Raw genomic sequence first — 21,314 nt, 5'->3', positions numbered from 1 at the left:
AATACGTGAATGACTTTTTTCACTTGTATCACAAAACAGTAAATGTACATGGGACCTTAGAGATAATAAAACTGAAGTTTATAAGTGCTAAATAATTTGTCCACCATGGTACAAATCTACTTAACAGCAGAACTGGGATTAGAGCTCAGATTTTCTGCCCAATTCCAATGGCCGGCTCCATCCCCTAAGGGCTCTGTTCATTGCATCGAGAGGCTGGCTCTTTACCAGAGCTTATTCGTTGCCAAGTCTCTGAAAGTAATGAATAGTTTTTAAATAAACATTTTATCACACTTTAATGTTTAAAGGAAATCTGTGACAAAGAAATCACTGCAATATAATAAGCAGCGTAAACTGTGAGATTTCTTATACAGTTTATTTTTAAAACCTAAGAGCTAAGAGTTTCTCAAGTCCATGACACCTTATCACTCACTATCATACATATACTAACCCACATGCTGGCCTTATTGTAAGGCTCTTTATCAAGGGGCATTAACCTAAGGCCTCCTTATTTCTATGGCTATATAGCTGCATTTCCTTTTTCTTATGACTTAGCTGTCATTGGGAAAAAGTCATTTCTGAAAAGTTAGAATTCTGAAAGATTAAACAATCTACCCCTATGACTACTTAATTTAAGCTCTTTGGTCTTCATTTTTCTCATTTGAAGTATATTTTTGATTGTTTTTTTTTTTTTTCTTTTTAAATTGTAAGTTGGTGCTTTTGTTTTGTTTTGTTTAACTAGTTTTGAATTTGTGAGGAATCTGCTTACCAAGAATAGAAAACTCATTTGCTGGCTAAAGGATTCCCACAATAGAAATTTCTATCTGATGATGGAATCATATTTCTAGACGACCCCTGGAATGAGTTAATTTGCCAAATTATTTCACTGATATTTATATGCTGGAATGTTATTCCAAAGGTGCCAAATAGTCTCTGTTCTATGTGAAAAAATAAAATAAAATAAAAATAAGACATAGCCTAATAATATGTATATTGAATACATAATGTAACGCTTCTTTAAAAAGCAGACACTGATCTCATGTTAGATACTTTAGAATGAACCCAAACTAACATTATTTTGTAGAACAAGGCTGTGATTGGAGATTGGGGAGGATCCAATTTAAAAAAAAAAAGAAGAAGGAGAGAACAAAAACAGGAGGGAGCCGGGCTCGGTGGCTCAGCCTGTCATCCCGCGCTTTGGGAGGCTGAGGTAAGTGGATTGCCTGAGCCCGTGGGTTCAAGACCCGCCTGGGCAATTTGGCGAGACCTCATCTCCACAATAAAAATAAAAAAATCAGCCGGGCATGGTGGCGCGCGCCTGTAGTTCTGGCTACTTGGAAGGCTGAGGCAGAGGGATCGCCGGAGCCCAGCGGGTTGAGGCTGCGGTAGCCGGGAGCAGCCACTGCACTCCAGTCCGTGTGACAGAGTGAGACTCCAACTCAAAAAAAGAAAACAAAAACAAAAAAACCCAGGAGGGAAACAGATGGCATTAGAGCGGGGGGAAAAATGCATGAGTGATGTGGATGAGAAAACAAAGTAGCTAAACACCTATGAAATGTCACTTTTTTCATCAAGAGCTATTTACTTGACTCTCCTAATGTTTCTTTGAAACAGAAAGATGTTTTTGAAATAATATAAAAGCAAAACCACCCTGTCCCCCTGCCACAATTACATGTGTGCATGTAAATGGCTACACAATTTAGCCATATAACCTTGACTATTGCTAGGATCCAAAGATATTCTGAAAGCACAGGTGATTAAACCTTTAAAAATAATCTCATTTCTCATTATTTTACTGCTTGGTTGGGCTTTGAGCTTATTAGAAGGAAGATGGTGCAACGGAGAAGACAATGATTGATTTTAAAATGATGTTTTCATAGGTAAGGGAAACAGGAAGTCGGAAGGAAAAATGGTAGGAACGGGGGGCACACCTGCTAAATGTATACCAGGACAACGCAGATGCAGGAAGCTAGTGCGTATTTTTAAAACTCTGATATTCACCTAGAAGATTGCCCGGGTCTCTTTTTTCACACTTCCTTTTTTCCCTACAGCAGTTTATTTTGCAACTTCCAGAACCAATGACTTTTTCAGAAGCACGGTAACATCCAGGTATGCTCACGGTTCTATGCTACAGCACAATCATATTAGTGCTGAGCTGGCCATCAGCGCATGTTCGTTTACAGTGTCATGACCAACACGAGGCCTGTGAGGTATCGTCTGGATATAGACTGTTTTTCCCTGTACCTGGCTTCTTTCTTCCCTCTCTCTCAGGGAGCGGCCTCTGGCAAAATTTGGTCTTTGAAGGACATGGATATTCCCAGTGAAGAGGCATGGAATGCAGGTGACCCATCACAGAATGCAAGTGACCAAGCAAACCTAAAGAGAATGCAGTCATCACTCTTGATCAATGTAAGTGTAAACACTGTAGAGGAATCTGAATGATTAACTGGCTAGCTATGATTAAAAAACTGCTTGCTGTACTATCCTGAGGCACAGATTCTTTACTGACCTGCCGCCATCAGCGCCTCCCATAAGTTTTAATAAACTTTTGTCTCTCCCTGCTGGGCCTCCAGGTGATTTCTTTGGAATAGGTAACCATTATGCAACGAGCCCTTTCAGATTGGGGGTTACCGCATTACAAGGACCCTGAGGCACAAGGGAAGAATTTTCTCCTGAATCACCCAAGGAAGAGTCAAATTAGACTGTTCAACCAGATTTCTTAGTTCATGTTTTCCATCAAGAATGTGTGTGTGTGTGTGTGTGTGTGTGTGTGTGTGTGTGTGTGTGAGAGAGTCTCACTGTGTCACCCAGGCTGGAGTGCAGTGGCACACTCATAGTTACCGCAGTCTCCACCTGCTGGGTTCAGGTGATCTTTCTGCCTCAGCCTTCCAAGTACCTGGAACTACAGGCGCTGGCCACCACTCTTGGCTAATTTTTGGATTTATTGCAGAGATGAGGTCTCGCCAAGTAGTCCAGGTTGGTCTCAAACCCCTAGACTCAGGCAATCCTCTTGCCTCTGTCTCCCAAAGTGCTGGGATTACCAGTGTGAGCCACTGCGCCCAGCCCCATAAAGAATTTAAGTACATCTTGGGCTAATATATAAATTTGGCTTAGGAATGCTAAGTTAATTCTAAATAAATCCAAGGTACTTCTAAACCACTGTATCGTTAAATTCTAAAACTTTGAAAAATAATAATCCCACAAGGAGTTATTAGAAACTCTCTATTAGATAGAATATTTGATTATTCACATCACTGTACTTCTAATCTATAGAAATATGATCATTCATGTTGTTACTGTACATAAATGATTTCTTTCTGTTATTTTAGAAAACTCTAAGTTTTGCTGTAAACACACAATATCACACCTGGGTTTAGTGAGTGAATTAAGAATTTTTTGCAAATGTGATCAAATTAGGGATGGAACAAATTGAAGTTGCTGTTACCTTAAAGGTATTAAATACCAACAGTCAGTCATAAAAGCACAGTACCATAAAAATCACTTTTCCTTCTGGATAATCATTACTTTCTGATAATGACGACCTGCATACAAGTTGCACACTGTCAGAAATAATTTGATTTCAGCATTGCTTCCTTCCCAAGGGTGTTCATATCTGCATGTGCTCACTTGTTAAATTACACTGTGCTAATTGATGGATCACATGACAAGATATGCACAGTTGATCATGCTTATTAAAATGCAGGCCATTCTCAATCATCCATAACAAACGATGGGCCTAGGACTTTTAACACACTCCACCTACAGACAATCCCCATAACTCATGAGTTTCAATCTTCGGCCTTCTCTCAAAGATTTGTGAATAAGCACCATTTAATCTGAGGCACAAGGCAATGTTAAACAGCAACGTGGAAATTCTCATTCTAATGGGGAAAAAAATGCAGCTATTTCCTATCTGGCACTGTGTGGATACGACACCATGATCTGACTTTTGAAATACTTTCCATGCAGGTGTTCGACAGTGTGCAAACACGATTAAGTTCTGTCTCATTTGGTCTCTCGGCAAGGTAAAGACAGATGGGAAAAGCCAAGGGCCAAGAATTCCCAAACTGGGAAATCAGCCTGAGTGTCATAAAGTTGTGTATCTGCAGCTTTCCCTAAAATTAAAGAAGACTAACAGGTGGGGCAGGCAGACTTTTCTAACTGAATATTGGTATTTTAAAACCTAAATTAAAAGCAATTTTAAGCTAACTGGAGTAGCACAAGTTCCTGTCTACATTTCAGTGATAAGGCAATTTCATAAAAAATTCATGGAATAATGGAATACAATAACTGGAAGGGACTCGGCAATTATTTAATCCACCTTTCCCAAATTGGGTTCTATGGAAGTAACTAGTCAAGGAAATGTATGGTTAAACCAAAATAAGTTGATGCAAATATCCTTTAGGCCTCCTCAAAAAACAAGATGGGGTATGTCACAGTTCCCAAACTTACTTCGCCATGAAATTCCTTCCCACTGACTACTGATGTTTTGCAGAACTAATGGCTGGCAGAACACAGTTTACATGACCCCATCTAGCCTGATCCCTTTTACAGAAAAAGAAAAGGACAGCAACTTTTCAGGGCGCTCCCTGGGCAACAATAGTGTCAGGTGTGGCCCAGAGTTGCTGCACCAGGTCAGGCATCCAGGACTCTCTGGAGGAGCAAGAGTCCTAGGAAGGAGCTCGCAAGGGTGCCCCTTCCCTGAGTCCTCTGTCACAGGGACAGCTGAATCGGGCACTCTCCAAAGTGTCCATTCTAGCCTCGGAACAGTGAACCAGTTATTTCGTATTTATTTCCTTAAGACCTTTCACATTCACAATCCCTCCCCAGTGTCTTCAGAGTCTGCCAGTGGACAATTTTCCCGCACTCAAAGACGAAGACAGTCTTGAAATTAAGCTTAGACACCAAGCTCAGCAGTTCTGCCCTCACATGATTTCAGAGGGGTGAATCCTACATATCAATTCAATCTTTTCATCATTAAATTTAAAATGTAGCTCTGAACTAGGGAATACTTTATTTAATTCAGTTTGGATCAAAAATGTCCTGGTCACAGGAATTCAGTATATTAGGATTTGTTGGATTTACGCCCCAGTCGCATAGATAACATGATTTTATGTGAATTTTTATGCACATATTTTTTAAATAGCCTGAACAAACAGAATTTACAGAAGGACCCCTTTGCAAAATCCTCATCTGGCACATATTATAGACTGCCTTGTTCTGTTAGTTATCTTATTTCCACACTCCATTGTAAACAACTCTCAGGCCAGGATTTACTTACACATCTCCTTAGGGCCTGCAGAGCCAGGAACTGGAACTGTGCCTTGTTGCAGGAACATCAATATTTAATGACAGGTTGGCTGATAACAGGACACCTTCAGAAAAGACATGCCAGCCAGGTTCGGTGGCTCAGCCTGTAATCCCGCGCCTTGGGAGGCTGGGGTGAGTGGATTGCCTGAGCCCACGGGTCTGAGACCTGCCTGGGCAACTTGGTGAGACCTCATCTCTACAATAAATCAAAAAAATTAGCCGGGCGTGGTAGTGCGCGCCTGTAGTTCCAGCTACTCGGAAGGCTGAGGCGGAAGGATCGCCGGAGCCCAGCAGGTCGAGGCTGCGGTGGCCGGGAGCGGCCACTGCACTCCAGTCTGGGCGACAGAGTGAGACTCCAACTCAAAAATAATAAAAAGAAAAAGAAAAAAGAAAAGACATGCCATATAATATGAAAAGATTGCCTCTTTTCCAGTGGATTAGAATATGGTAAGGTGCTCTCTGTCTCTCATGCAAGCACACATGTGTGCACACACGCATCAGACTAAACTAACTACAAGGTCCCTAGGTATCTTGTGAGGTCCCTGGGCCTTCACACCAAACACCAGATCCTATTGAATTGCACCGTCAAAAACTCTCAGTACTGGAGCCGAGGCACTGTTTAGAATACTAGATTAAAGAGCGGTTGCTGTATCATCTTTAAACAGGCATCAAGTGCAATTAAGAAGGGAAGTCCATCAAGCAGTTTTCACTTTCACACGTTGAAACTGCCAGGTAAGCCATTTTAAAAAGGGGGACAACTGTTCAAAATGGCTAAGGAGCTCTGCACTAAAAGAGTACGGGTTGCCTGGGTTGCAGAACTTAGTCCATCTTGAATTGTATTGCAATCAGGTTAACTTCTCCAAATGTGACATTTCCACGGACTGACATTTCAGGAACCGGAAAGCAACATCCTTGTGGGGCAGTGGCCCTGGGGTCAGGACCAATAGAAATGTGTTGCTGTTTTTGGGGGTTGGCTATTCCTTCCTCACAGATGCCGACAAGGAATCTGAATTTGATCCAAAATGCTCGACAGTGGCATGTTTACACAGCTTCCACTGAAAACCTGTTCTGTGACGAAAGGGCCAGCTGTACGGCACTGCATCTGAAAAGGACCTGCCTCTATGACAACAAAGACATTCCTCAGGATGTTCATATGTCATCCTTACCACTTGGGAACACAACATAGCAACTTTTAGAGGCAACCTCAGCTTGAGTCTTTAAAATGAGGTGTGGTACCATCTTGGAAAGGAGCCACGTTCAGTAAAACACTACCCCAAGCTTCTCACATTCGTTCTTAATGACGTGCTTTTGTTTTTAAATAGTGTGTAGACTCTTTGGTTGCATTTTCTATGAACACTCATTTCTCTAGTCCTGACTATAGGCAGTCGTTTAACCCGGGTTAGAAGAGTTTATTAAAATACCATGGCAAGATACAGTGGATCATGCCTATAATCCCGGCACTTTTGGAGGCCGAGGTGGGGCATACTGCTTGAGCTCAGGAGTTTGAGACCCACCTGGGCAACATAGGGAGACCTCGCCTCTACAAAAAAATTTTTTAAATTAGCCGGGTGTAGGAGTGTGCACCTGTAGTAGCCCAGAAGTTCAAAGCTTTGGTGAGCTGTGATCACATCACTGCACTCCAGCCTGGGAAATAGAGTGACACCCCAAGTCAAAAAGAAACACATCATTTTTGTCTTGTATTTATGTTAATTTCTCCAGTCCCTGTGGTCCATTAAGTGTGCTTCCTCAGGGGCATCTCTTACTTTCTCACATTTCTCTAGGACAAGGAAATCTGACTTCACATGTGATAGAAATTACCCTTAGACCGCAGCTAAGAAAACAAAAGGGGTAAGCCCTGGAGTACGATGTTTGGGAATACTTGATCGTTGCCAGGGTAGCATTTAATTAGTCCTGGGTTGCAGCTGGGGGTGGAGTGCTGGTACCTGGGTAACCTTTGTCATTGTGAATAAATCCGTGGTTGAACAATCAAAATGAAATGCTTATTATAATCAACATTCTCACCCCTTGTCTTCTTTAGGAATTTGAATCTCTCTCTCTCTCTCACATACACACACAGTTTGTAAATCAAGAAAAATCTCTCTTTGTTGAACAATGCAGTGTTTTTTAAAGCTGTGCATGACTTACTTTCCCAACTAAATTATAAACAGTGGGGATGCTTTATTCTTCTAAATACCCCTTTACAGTTCCTTACTTACTAATAAGCACACAACAAGATTACTTGACATTTTTAAAGTGATCTATTAGTTGATGCTTTACTTCTCATCGTCTATACTATTTCTAGCACACTGCCACAGACACTGAACAAACTCCTCCAGAAAGAAGACCCAAAGCAGCCATAAAAGCAAAGGGATTGTGCTTGCTTCATTGGTTTGCTGTTGATGCATACTTTTAAAAAAAAACCTCTACTAACAAAAACCATGGGCTCTCCCTGGTCTCTGGGAATGGAGACAAAGCACTGACACGCAGCAGGAGGTGCTGTCCTTGGTTAGCATGTCAGCAGCTGTTCTGAAACGCACTTAGTTGGCTTAATGGAGGGGTTATTGACATCCCCTAAAACGGTTCCTGGGCCCAGGCAGCTAATTTTCTTCCACTGCTCTGCCTATGCCTGTCTACGCTGAGTGGTTCCACGGTGCCCATTAGGAGCTGCGTGAGGGCCATTACAGTCGGCAAAATAAAATATCCTTTCTACTAAAAAAAAAAAGTGAGATGAATAGATATTTCTAGGGTGGTCTGAATGAGCCATCATCAACCACCGTAAAGAATGAAGGTGCCTGAACATGGTAATGAAACGCCATTTTATTCCTTTCTTGTAGGACACACCTGGACACACACACACACACACACACACACACACACACACACACACAAAACCACCTAGTGTGCTAGTGTGTGTTTGAATGAGGATAGAAAGAATCCTGAAATTTGAAAGTGGATCACGATGCAGACACCTCACAGGACTCACTCCTAGGTGCTGCATTCACTACCAAATGCTGATCTTCTTGAAGGCTGGGCTCTTCCACCCTTTCAAAGGGATCTTGGGGGGTGGAGGCGAAGTCTGAATGGGAGCACTGGGGCGAGAGTGAGCTGCGAGAGGGGCTGCTGATCACCCTGCCCCCACCACGGGCCTGGGAGGGCTCAGGGCGAGGGGCAAGTGGGAGAAAGGCTAGGGATTTGCATGAAAATGGGAGTCTCCTTCCCAGGCGGGCAGCGTCGACCTCAAGGGATGTTAAACAGAGATCTGGTTACCAGGACAAAAATAAGGCCTGCCGTTTGTCGTTTTCTCCTAGCACCAGGATGTCTCCCATAACCCGGTATGACGATGCAATCCGAGGAGACGGCTGACCCGCATGGGCACGGGGCAAGCACCCAGGCCTGTGTGTGTGTGTGCACACATGAGAAAACACCAGGATAAAGGATTGGCCTTCCCTCTGGAATCGCAGGTTCCCTGAGGGTTAAGTCGGTCTCTTGGAGGCAACGGGAACATATATTTGTGTGCTTTATTGTCTAAAGGCTGAAGCGGGGCTAAGCACATTCATTACTCCCCGTCATAGAGCAGTTGATGTATTCTAGGCACATACAATTAAGCTATAATTCTGCACACGACAGACTAAACACACAAGTCTAGACAGAGAAAGATGACTCAAACTATTCTTAGGCTTTTTCTGAGGGCATTTTAGCAACTCCTTATCACTCGACGGGCAAATATAAGTTGTAAAACCGTGCCTCATTAATGTCACAGGGAGGAGAGGATTCGCATGACTAAAATTCAAAGGGCTGGTTTTAATTCGCCACCAAAAACCAATCTCCAGGCAAGATATTTTTAGCCGTCATTCAGCGCAAATCTAAAGATGCTCAGCTGTGGTTTGTTTATCTTCTAGGGAAAAGGCACGGGTTCTTAAACAAAAAATGCCAATGTACACATTACAAAATCAATCACATTGTATGAAGATTTTTGTGAAAGTGACCTAGAAGTTATAAAACTAGAGACAAAATGTAAACATGCCAAAGTCTTATTATTCATGCAGCTGACTAAGAAAATAAACCACAAGATACTTCAGATACTTAACACTGGCAAAGTCTAAAGTCGGATGGTCTATTCACCTGTTGACTGCTGAGAGTAGAAAAGGGCCAAGTGTAGACGGGAGTGGAGAAAGTCATCTGGTGAAAGTAGACAGCTCCTCTTACCGCCACCAGCACCCTGCCGGCCCTTGGAAGGGTCTCCCCCACCACCCTGTGCAAAGTTCTCCAATCCTGCTCTAAGGCTCCACTTACACCAGCCAGCACTTCAGGACCTCATGCCCATCGAATGCCTCTATGTGCCTGCTGATAATGCTGACAGTGATCACTCCTCTGAGAGATATCTTCAATACAAACCAAAAATCACTATCAGAGAGAAGCCAGCCAAACGTTGAAACCCGGCGTTGCCTATAGATAATAATAATCACCAAATCAAGCCGGGCTCGGTGGCTCAGCCTGTAATCCCGCATCTTGGGAGGCCGAGGTGAGTGGACTGCCTCAGCCCGCGGGTTCGAGACCCGCCTGGGCAACTTGGTGAGACCTCATCTCCACAATAATCAGTCGGGCGTGGTAGCATGCGCCTGTAGTTCCAGCTACTTGGAAGGCTGAGGCGGGAGGATCGCTGGAGCCCAGCAAGTCGAGGCTGCGGTGGTCGGGAGCGGCCACTGCCCTCCAGTCTGGGCGACAGTGAGACTCCAACTCAAAAATAATAATAATAATAATAATCACCAAATCTACAAGTCAAACAGATTTTCAACAAAGGAAACAATATTAATACTAGTTTATGCTTATTGTTTGCAATATGATGAGCACCATTTTACACATATCGATTCACTTAATCTTCATGAAAATTCTGTTAGGTAGAAGTGATCATCCCCCATTGACAAACAAGAAAACTGAAAATGGTTAAGTCACTTGTCCAAGATCACATCGCAAATCAATGGCAGAGTTAACAGTCACACACAAGTAGTTTTTGGTTCCAGAATTTGAGCTCTTAATTGTTATGCTATGATGTCAGTGAAGAGTTGAGTTATCAAAGATTTTTAAAGGCAGATAAAAGTGGCAAATTGATTAAAAAAAAAAAAAAAAAAAGAAAGAAATTGAAACTGATTTTCACTGTGGTATCCCTTGTCCTGGGAATGGTTTTTATTTATTTGCTGTTTTGAAATGGTGTGTGTTTACCAGAAATAATCATGAGACACAACCCCAGGAGATACCCTCCTCTAATGCTATATGTAGACTGGCCAAAAGTTAAATTTGGGAGAGGAGCAAACAGAAGCAGAAAATGAAATCAGTTGTACACAGCACAGTAAGGCCAGCTGTGCTCTGGCGGTGAGACTAAAAATGATTCGCATCCAAGATGATTAAAGTACCAAAGAAAGATATATAAATAAATATTTTACAGCAGTATTTGAATTCATAAATATAAGGAAATATAAGATTGTTGCTCTATTTTGACAGAAAGTCCAAGCATGTCATAAAATGGTCTGTGCAAGTCGTGATGAGGTTTGTAAAAAGAGAATTTATGAAAGAAGTTTTGTATGTAATTAATTTGGTTATGATTAAAAGGGGATTATTATTTAAAAAAAAAAGATTGTTGCTCTATTTTGAAAGATTCAACTGTTGAACTTTCCCTTGAGTGAAAGATGGGAGAATGTTCATGAAACAGCAGCTAACCTTTTCTCTCAAGATGGCTGTTCTCACTTGTGGCAGCTTATATGTGACCACAAATAGCTTGACAGAAAGGCCAACAGAGACCTTCCCTGGGCACACAGTAAATTGCTTGTTGAATGATTTTTAGGAAGGCAATGCTGCAATAGTAAGATGAACCTAGATGACCGACCATTCCAATACCTATGTGCAGTATGCTAGAGCTGGACAGGGTTTAAAGACCCCAGGACTAACATTTTAGGAAGTGGGGAACCCACCTCATAGCCCTCCATACTACACCACCACTACCTTGTGTAGAGAAAGCGCTCTCATTCCAGGCTCCTGCTCAAGGATACTGCTCAAGATGACCACTTTTCAGCGTGGTCTTGAATGGAAGCCGCCATTCAGAAAACACAGTCAAACTGAATCTCAAAAACATACTTAAAAACTAGTATCAGGGGCAGACTAGTACAAGGCAACAAACCTTGTGCCATCTGTACGGTCTGTTAACTGCAGTGTGAAGCTATCACCAGTCTTCATAAGCCATCTCCAATCTCTTCAAAACAACCACAGCTCTAATAACCAACATGAATGTAACACAGACACGAGGGCAACCTGAGCCCTAATTTATTTGTGCCAGGGAAGGCAATGAATGTTTTAGTATACCTCTGCTAGGCTAGGGAAAAGACCCCCAAAGCAAAAAACTGTCTGAAGCCTGGATTTGATGCTGGGAGCCGGCTTTTGTGTTAGTCTGTGATTGTGAAAGGCTTTCTCCTCTCATGAGAATATAAGTGTAATAAAGGCAGTGACTGTGTCTGTTTTGCTCATCATGGTGCCCTCACCCACCTCCCACCTCTTTGTGCCTCGCACATTGTAGGTGCTATTTAAGTTTTGTTTTTTTTTTTTTTGAGTTGGAGTCTCACTCTGTCGCCCAGACTGGAGTGCAGTGGCCACTCCTGGCCTCCGCAGCCTCGACCTGCTGGGCTCCGGCGATCCGTCCGCCTCAGTCTTCCAAGTAGCCGGAACTACAGGCGTGCGCTACCACGCCCGGCTGATTTTTTGATTTATTGTAGAGATGAGGTCTCACTGCCCAGGCGGGTCTCGAACCCATGGGCTCAGGCAATCCACTCACCTCAGCCTCCCAAGGCACGGGATTACAGGTTGAGCCACCCAGCCGGCTGGCTTTATTTTCTTTAGGAGACCCATCCTTCCTCTTTCTCCTTGCCCCTAAATTAACATTCTTGAAAACTGAGGGGTGCCTGTAATCCCAGCTACTTGGCAGGAGGCTGAGGCAGGAGGACTGCTTTGGCTCAGGAGTTTGAGATCAGCCTGGGCAACATAGTGAGATCATGTCTTGAAAAACAAAGGTTCTTGAAACTCTAAATGCAGAGGCTCGGTTAATTTCATTTTAGGAGGACTGAAGTACACAAGTTAGCTTTTACGGAATTTCTAGTGAGACTCAGACCCACTTAAAAAGAGACTTCAAATGTTTCCATAAAATCTTTCCAGTTTGTTCAGAAAAAGCTAAAGACTTCCTTGGGCCCAATAAAGTGACCATCCACAACCCAATTTTGAGTTCTTGTCCTCTAACATATCTTCTCTTTAAAACACGCTTACCCGAAACTGAATCTGACGTGTGTTTAGCATCTATTGGAGTCTTGGTGAGAAATCGCCATGCTCCCTGCACTCCCCTTACTTTTTGTGAGTTGTTTTCAAAAGGGGCCTCACTAGGTCTGTGTTCTAGACACTTAGTTCCCAGAGGGGAGCCCAGGGCTGTCACAGGGTCATCGTAGGCTTGAGATGAAATTCAAAATATCAGTCCTTTCTGGAGTGGTAAGAATGGTAAAAATGCTGTGGGTCCAGGGGCCACTTTCCAAGCACAGCATGTAGCATAACGCTGTTACAACTGGGTGGGTAACTGAGTAGGTCCTTCCTGCAGCTGACAGAAGCAAGGAGAGGACAATGGGGCACATGAGGCTCACGTGGCACTTTGAGGGGACTTGATCTTTCAGTCCACAATATTGGGCCTTTGCTCCAAAAATGGTTAATTCTTCAGCCATTCTTGCCAGCTTTCACTTTGCAACACACAACTATAAAGTCCATCCAAATATGAATGAACACAATGCGAATCACCTGACTTATGCATCCCAACAGAGGAGTCTTACAGACAGTCATAGTAAGAAAGCCAGAACAACCTTCAGAGAAAGAATGGAATCATGGAGTTTCTACATTTTGAAATAAACATACTTAGTGGAAAAGGACACTTCTCTCATTTTTTTTGAGATGGCTTTAAACGTTGTGAAGATATTTCAAGACATAAAAAGACAAAACAATAACAAGAGAAACAACCTTATACTGTACCTTTCCTTCAGCAAGTCATGTGGTGTCTGACAGTCTCTGGATCATTCTCTTTTTTCCCCTCAATGCAGAGTTACTTAAAAGCTAATCTTTCATGTGACTTTGCAGCGAGTTCAATGAACCATTTTTTTACTAAGTTTTTCTTAATACATTTACTCAATTCCATGCTTAAGAGCTACAATTCATTTGGATAACTGAAATGTATGGAATTTTATTCTATATCAAATTCAAGAGGAAGAACCAAGACAGTCCCATGGGTATGACTGCAGCCAAGTGTGATTCATGAAGGCACCAACATTCTATAAAAGTGGTTTCAAATCTCAGTATATACAAAGCTAATGGAATATGATCTAATCAGCCAAAAAAGGCTGAGCCTCATTCCTGATATTATGTCAATGCCAATAAAATTAGCAATCATGCAACAAAAACAAATAGAAAGGGCTTTCTCTAACTTGCATCAAGTTCAAGTGATAGTTAAGAAATAAAATGCCATACACTGTCCCTGACAGGTTAATGGCAAAGATTTTTGAGAAATATATCCTGGGTTTGGCATCTTTATGGACCAGAATCTCAGTCTCATAATCTCCAACCATGACCAACTAGGAGAAATACGGGTCACTACTCACAAGGGGAAGACAAGATGGCCAGCAGAAATCTATCCCTTGCTCCAGAGACAGGAGCCAGAGCATATTCCCTGGAGGTTGGTTAAGGGCACATATGACAAATGTTTGCATCCTTACCTTTAATTATTCTGTAGCTTTCTTTTTTATCTCTGGAAAAAAGACTATTTTAACAACAGTTTGAATATCAGACTCTTTGACCCACACCAAGAGAGATAAGTGGTAATGCAACAACAGGTGATAGTGCAAAAATGAAACAGTGACATACATTTTGTTTTGAGATACAGTAGATGTTTCCATTTTCTTTTGAGGGAAGGAGTTGTGGGATTCTGGGGGCATCAAATTTGTATCCACAGCTTCATTTGAGTAAGATTAACATTTAAATAGTTTGCAATCCCTTGAGTTTAGAGTACGGTGAGATAGAGGGGGAAAAAATTGCCCTAGAACTTAAGAACTTGTAACTAAGAATCCACAAAACAGATAACTCACACAGTGATAACTTAGAAGTGACTTCCTTAGGCTACTGGCTAACCTGGTTGATAATAACAAACACAAAGAACTCTTTAGCAATAAGAGGAAGTCTTTTAGATGCCCCAGGCAAAGCTTTCCAGCCAGTGGCTTGTTCCCTTTGTAACCTCACCTGGGACTTCAGGAGAGAATCTTGCAGAATGTCGAGATACAAAAAGTTTGAGTTCTTGGTCCAAGTTGCATTCAATCAGGTTTGTGTCCCATGATCGGATTCCTAAGGAAGGAAAGAAAGACAGTTGACAGACTTCCAGTTAGTCATTCCAGGGCGGTTGGAAAACATCTCGTAATAGTTCTCAGGCTTCCAGGGAGGATGTGAAGATGCCTTTTCTGAAGAGCTTGGTGGCTAGCAGAGGATACCCACAAAAGGGGAGGGCCAGGGAGGTCTCTCCACAGGCCACAGGGGAGGGATAACTAGCAGTGTGGACTGAACTTCTGCCCCTCATAAAATGTAAATGCAGCTCTTCTGGAAGAATAAAAGAAAACAGTTATTAGGAAAATGACAGGCTCTACTCCCGAGAGAGAATAGAAAGGGCAGGAAGATGGGTAGCTCTTCAGTGCAAAGAGGCCAACGGACTAACTCTAGCTTTTTCCTGGCTCACTTGTAGGTGCCAAGAGAAAATGTAGAATGAAGGTGGGGAGGCACAAAGGGCTGTCACACAAATCCAGGCCTTTGTTTTCAACACGATGTTCTGCTAGTATGCAGAGATCATTTCTTTCCTTTCCCCATCCTATCTTTGACCTTGGTTTCTCAACCCCTGGATGTCAATTCATGATCTTTGACAAACAGGCTGTACCTCCATTTTCAAGACTTGGCCCGTCTGTCCTTCCAGGCATTTCTTTTACCTGAATATCTTGGCGGGCAGCTCCTTTATTCACAATTGTTAGTTGTGTTGAATTGTCTTATCCAGAGACGAAGAAATGTGGCAACTTTTTGCTCTTTATAAAACTTTTATGGAGTTTGGGGCCATGAACTAGCTATGACTGCAAAAGTTGAGACTTCCTTTCACAAGGCCAAAGGGAATATCTAGGGTGAGTGGAACACAAGGGCAAGAAACGGAACGAGGGCAGTTTCCTGGGCTCAGGCCTGACTTCCCTAATCTTTCTTGCCCCTCCTGTTGCCCTCTTCTCTCCTGCCCTCCCAAAGGGATGGCCCAGAGGGGAACCCAGAGAGAATCGGAGAAAGGAGGCCTGGGGAACAAGCCAGGAAAAGGTAGGAAACCCCAGAACTCTGGAGTGAGTGAGTGAGTGAGTGAGTGAGTGTGTGTGTGTGTGTGTGTGTGTGTGTGTGTAACGTTTTTCTAAATAGAGTGCTCAAGGGGAAGACAGTGTGTGCGAGCCATGACTGTATCCTTGTATGGAGCATTCTCAATTGCTCAATTGCCAGGAAGAAATCCCTGGAACAACAAACATCTTTTGCATACTTGCTAGGGGTAGGGGCTTGAACCTCTAGGTATAACACAGCAGGGAAACGATCTCTAAATAAATACCCAGTAATTTCATCATTTTCGCTGGCCATTGGTCACACATACAGACTTGGGAGAATGAATGGGAGTGTGTTATTTAAACACACTTCTAGATCCTTAAGGTCTGTATTGACCCTCGTTTCTGTTTTATTCAGTCTTCCTATCCTGCAAAGAATCAAAGCAGGTTATATACATAAATAACACACACACACACACACACAATGATTCTGGAAACTCAGCTCACTGCACATCTAAAATATTTTAGATTCTACACCAGAGACCTTTTTGACAACAAGGAATATTTTCAAATAGATGCCTGTCCACTAAATAGAAGCCAAAATTTCTCATATGATCAATGGAAGGAATTCAGGTGTGAAAGAGTTAACATTCTTAAAGAGAAGCTAAATTATAAGGGAGAATTTTATGGGTCTCCCTGGAAGCAGTAATAGCCTCAGTTTGCATTTGTGCTAATGGAGTATTTAAATTTTAACAAGAAAGGCATGTTGAGATTTTGTGGATCTTTTTAGCACAGTAATGATAAATGGGTTCTTTTTGTTTCACAGAGAGCCTGACAGGTTGAGAGGTCTGAATTCATTAGAATATTTTACTTCAACATATACACTATATGCTAGTCTAGTGCAAAAAATCAGTGAGCTCCTGCCTGAGCTGCTTAATTGGTATTGTTGACTGAATTCTCTGTGCTCCAGGTCTGAGCTGCACTTAGTCTTCCAGCCTGTCAAGCTGGGTCAATAAGTTAATAATGAGACCTATGCATTTAAATTAAATTCATACATTTTTTCTGTCTTTGTTCTAAGTAATGTCTAAATGGCTACATTATTTGAATGACTTTATCCGAAGACTTACTCTCACATTGTTATTTGTCATTCTCCTCTTGGCTTCAATTAACTTGTCATGACACAAGCAATTAGATATTTGATTTATACTTACATATGTATTTTATTTTTATATATATTTATAATTTAGCAATAGAAAAAGTACTAAGTGATAAGAAATCCACTTCACAATTTTAAAATCACACTAGTAAACGGTGATAAAAAATACTATTTCTCATTTTTACATTCCTGTGAAACTAAAGAAAAAATAGGGTTCCTTTTTCAAGACAGTAATTTCTACCCAAATTATTTCTTAACAAAGCACAGTCACCACCACCACTTATAGAATAAAGGTTAATGAATTTACTAACTATTTTAGTTGAAAAGTAAAAATTTGGAACCAAGCCACTTTCTATACCAATTTTAGACATGAAATACTTGGCAATGACTTTGTACCTTCTGGTGGATAATATTAATGAAGGGAAAGAGTATTTCTCAATGAAGGTTCATCTTGCTTTTAGTAGGTTTATGTGTCTCCTCTTTGTGTCTGATAGGGAGCCAACAGTGAGCCCTCTAACGTTCATGGGACAGAGACTATCTCTTTGGACCCTATTCTGTTCTCCCCTCTCTGCATCCATGGCTGGGGGATCCTAGGGTACTGGCGAAGAGGTCTGAAGGGGCTTCCAGAAGCAGGTCATCCTGGTCTCTGGTGGGGGAAGAGGAGCCATGACACCTTCTTGACCTTTCTGACTACTCCCCGATCCATCCAAAGCAAGCTCTTCCCTGAGGCTTCGCTTCTCCAGCACTCTAAGAAGACTGCTGCACCCCTTATAGCCTTACCCAGGTGGGGCAGAGGAACTCTGGGAAGTTGGAGGCAGTGAAACTCAATGTCTTTTCAATGTCTGAGCTCAAAAGGCATCTGTCACCACTGAGAACAATCCGAGCCTGCTGGGTGGCTATTGCCCAGCCCTGAAAGTAAGTGCTATCGCTTGTTCTATCTTTGGTGACCAGGGGGTAACAAAGGATCTTTCCTTCTCAGTTCTCTGGCCCCAGGTGGTAGCAGTTCACAAAGGGGAGGCTTACATGCACATGACATTTATAGATGAAAAAGGAGCAAGGCGAAGGTTATGGGGCAGGCAGGGTCATCCCGGCGAGTCAGCAGCCCTCAGTGTGTACAGGCTAGATTGTTCCAAGTTTACCAGTCGTGCTAGCAATTTCCAGGATGGTTTAATGGAAGCAACAATAAACAGAAGCACCCCATATTTAAAGGGTAAAAATCTATATTCCTAAAAGAGACAGCAGATCGAAGAAGGCAGAATGAAACGACCATCCACTGCATGTTGATGGCACATGGGTTCTATGTCATTTGGACTTTTGACAAGTTGATTTTTGACAGTCATTTGGACTTTTGACAAGTTGATTTTCCTCTGTGGGTTTTAGTTGCTCTCTCTGAGAAATAATGTTCTGCGTATTTTTTTGCAAATACATAAATGATTACCCTATAATCATAAGATTCTATTTGTAAAACTAAGCTAAATGTGAACTGAAATCAGAATCATAAAGAAACAATTATAACAAAAGAAATGCTAAGTTCAAGAAAGCTTTATTTCTCAGGAAGTTTATATTTCCTCTTGACCTAATCTTCAACTTACTTTTTCCTCTCTTTTTAAGCCAAAAACTTGATGAACATAACATATATGTTATATGCAATGCAAATAATATCTTACATACAGAACTCAGTTTTAAACCATTGATAATAAATAATTCAGATCTGAGATATCTTACAGTAGAAGCAAATAAGAAGTGACTACAATAATTTATTTGTTGGTCTAAAAATTTAGAACTTACTTTTTAAAAGTAAGCCCTAAGAGAAGGCTAACAATGAACCATCAATTTAATGACCTTAAGTTTTGGGACTGGCTTGTGTTTCAGCATGGAGCACAGAGTTCTTAGTGGATAACACCAGTTAAGCAGTGGAAGCAGAAATCCATCTGCCTTTTGACTTTGAAAAGCATAAAGACGAATATAAGAAAGTTAACACTAACATTTCATTTAACCCCCATCATATATGTTGTTGCTGCTTTTTTCTGTTAAAAGAGGATGTAAACCAAATCCCAGATCTTTCCTGGGTTCTTAATTCTTTTACCATCTTAGACCGAATGCATTCAATAAAGTGACATCAGAATGTTACAATGTAATTGGCTAACCTTGCATCTAAAAATCCAGGGCAGAAGATGTCATACACATCTACCTTTCTCTACACAAATCCTGCTGATTCCTAATGTTAACTAAAGGAAAAGTTACAATTTTTAACAGTAATTAAAAAGATCAAACAGACACGTAGTATTCCTTATAGGTTTTCTTTCCTTTAGAAACAATAAAACCTCCTTTCACAGGGCTCTAGAATTCAGTGTGAGGGCATGGATGCAGGTAGTTCACGTATCAAAATAAAACACAGGCGCAGGGAGGGGCTATGCTGAAAATAAGGACAACTGGCTAAGCCCATTTTGGGGAGCTAACCAGGGAGGGAGCAAAGCAGTGTGCCAAGGAGTAGTAGCTAGTGATAGTGACAATCATGTGGAACCAAGTCCTGCATAACTACACAGATGAAGCTAGCCCCATCTGAGAAAACACACTGTTTCAAACGCTAGAAGAAATGTCCAAATCCTACATCGTGGTTTTTGAACATAGTTGAGAAAACAAGGATGTCCCATCTCTCTCTCTTGGTTTCAAGCAGCCCTGACTAAGCAACCACACTGGGATGTTCCAGGCCTGTTGATCTACCGCACTCCAATCGCTCTACAGATTTATAATCAAATGGCAAGAATCCAAGTCATCAGGGCCTGCAAACCCATAGAGCCTCAGGGAAGGCAGGAGGGGAACTGGGAAGAAAGAGTGAGCAGACGAGGGACTAATTTCCCAGTCTGCAGCGCACTACCAGAGCCGAGCCCCCTGGCGCTGCCCCATCTTGCTTCGCACAAGGCGGCCCAGGGGCACCAGCAGCAACAGCCGTGGCATCAGAGTGACCTCTGGAGGAGACCTGGCTGGGACCTGGCGGCTGAAGCAGCAGCCTGTCGTGCACAGGGAGCCAGTACCAGCCCGCCCTGTTGCTCAGTCGCCTCAGACCGTCTGCAGAGCTACCGGAGCAGCATTTTCATCGAGCGCCGGGAGGCCTCGCATCTCGAGCTGCATCTCGAGCTGCATCTCGAGCTGCATCTCGAGCTGCATACGAGCCCCCAGGACCCAGGGGAGCAATCTCCAGAGGAAAAAAGCGGCATCTGTTACAGTGTGTCAGGAGATGGCTCTGCTCACTCACTTGGTAGACTCTTAATGGGATCGATACGGCCATTTCGGAGTTCCGTGTAAAAACCTGACCAAATTAGGGAATCAAACACCAGGCAGGCGCGGTGATTACCGCAAAGGAACACGAAGGGGCTTCTGGGGTTCCAGTGATGCCCGCTTGGAGCCCTGAGTAACGCAGGTGTGTTCACTGTGGCCATCCATCGAGCTGCTCAGCTACGACGTGAGCCTTTCCTCTCCATAGGACATCTCCGTAGAAGTGTTTTTTTAATTTAAAAAAACGTCAGGAGGACAAATCTGAGCTCGATCACTATGGGCTGGGGGCGGCAAAAGGAGTGAAAAGCCAGGGCAGTGCTTGGACGCATCTCTTTCCTCTGAAAACAGAAGCAGCCTGAATAAACCCTCCGAGGAACGGGGTGCGGGAGGGCGGATCCGCTGAGTGACAAAGCAGGGAGATAATCAGGGCCCAAAGGTGCCTGCTGAGCCACCTCCCTGCCTGGGCGCTGCCCACAAGTGGGTGGCCGTACGAAGGCAGGCTGGGAAGTCCCCCTCGGATCTTCGGATGCCAGTCACGGCAGGGTCAGAAGACAGTGACGCTGCGGTCCTGGCCCTCGGTCACTTAGGGGTGGCGCGACCTTGAGCCGTTCCCTTGCCCTTCCGGCCTCTCTGGGCCCCCTCTCAAGGGGGGCGACGGTCCCCCCCAGCGCCACACCGGGCGGTTCTGAAAATGTGGACACAGAAAGGCACCTCCTGATATTTCGTTTCCCAGCCGCCCCACTAAAACATGTCTTTTTTTTGAACCCAAAGTCATCGATGCCGACAAGAGCCACACCCCAAGTCGGGACGCGTAAGGTTTTTCAAGGAGAAAATGTGCAAACAAACTAAAGGAGGACAGACCGGATCAAAGCCCTACGGTTTGAAAAGGGTCTTGAGACGCTCAAATGAGAGAGCTGTTCCACTACGGACGTCTCTCTCGCGCCTGAATTTTCTCGAATGAAACACCAGAACGGCTTTCCGCTCACTTGCTGGTTGATTCTGGGGGGCTGAAAGGGAAATCGGCGCCTTGAAGTTAAACAAAAGGACTGGGTCCGCAACTCCCGTCCCCGCCCTGCAGCCTTTGTTCTGGGGACGGCGGCCGTTTCCGAGGCAGAGGCAGACGGCGGTTCGCCTTCTCGTCGAGGCAAGGCTCTCCCGGCGGCCCGCCCGGGGAGGGGGCG

General features: G+C 43.1%; 1 protein-coding gene across 1 annotated transcript in view; it reads right to left on the bottom strand.

The window, feature by feature from the left end:
• MAP1B (microtubule associated protein 1B) overlaps positions 1-14,713 on the bottom strand; it is a 99,583-nt gene extending 84,870 nt beyond the window's left edge. The window contains exon 1 of the mRNA XM_008053965.1: positions 14,614-14,713. The gene's annotated coding sequence lies outside the window, so the exon portion shown is untranslated. The remainder of the gene's footprint in view (positions 1-14,613) is intronic.
• Between the last annotated feature and the right edge of the window lie 6,601 nt (positions 14,714-21,314).

Source organism: Carlito syrichta, unplaced genomic scaffold (assembly GCF_000164805.1).
Source record: "Carlito syrichta isolate Samal-C Ts95f unplaced genomic scaffold, Tarsius_syrichta-2.0.1 Scaffold288910, whole genome shotgun sequence".
NCBI classification, from domain to species: domain Eukaryota; kingdom Metazoa; phylum Chordata; class Mammalia; order Primates; family Tarsiidae; genus Carlito; species Carlito syrichta.
Note: the sequence above shows the minus strand (reverse complement) of the source record. Positions and strands in the feature narration are given on the sequence as shown.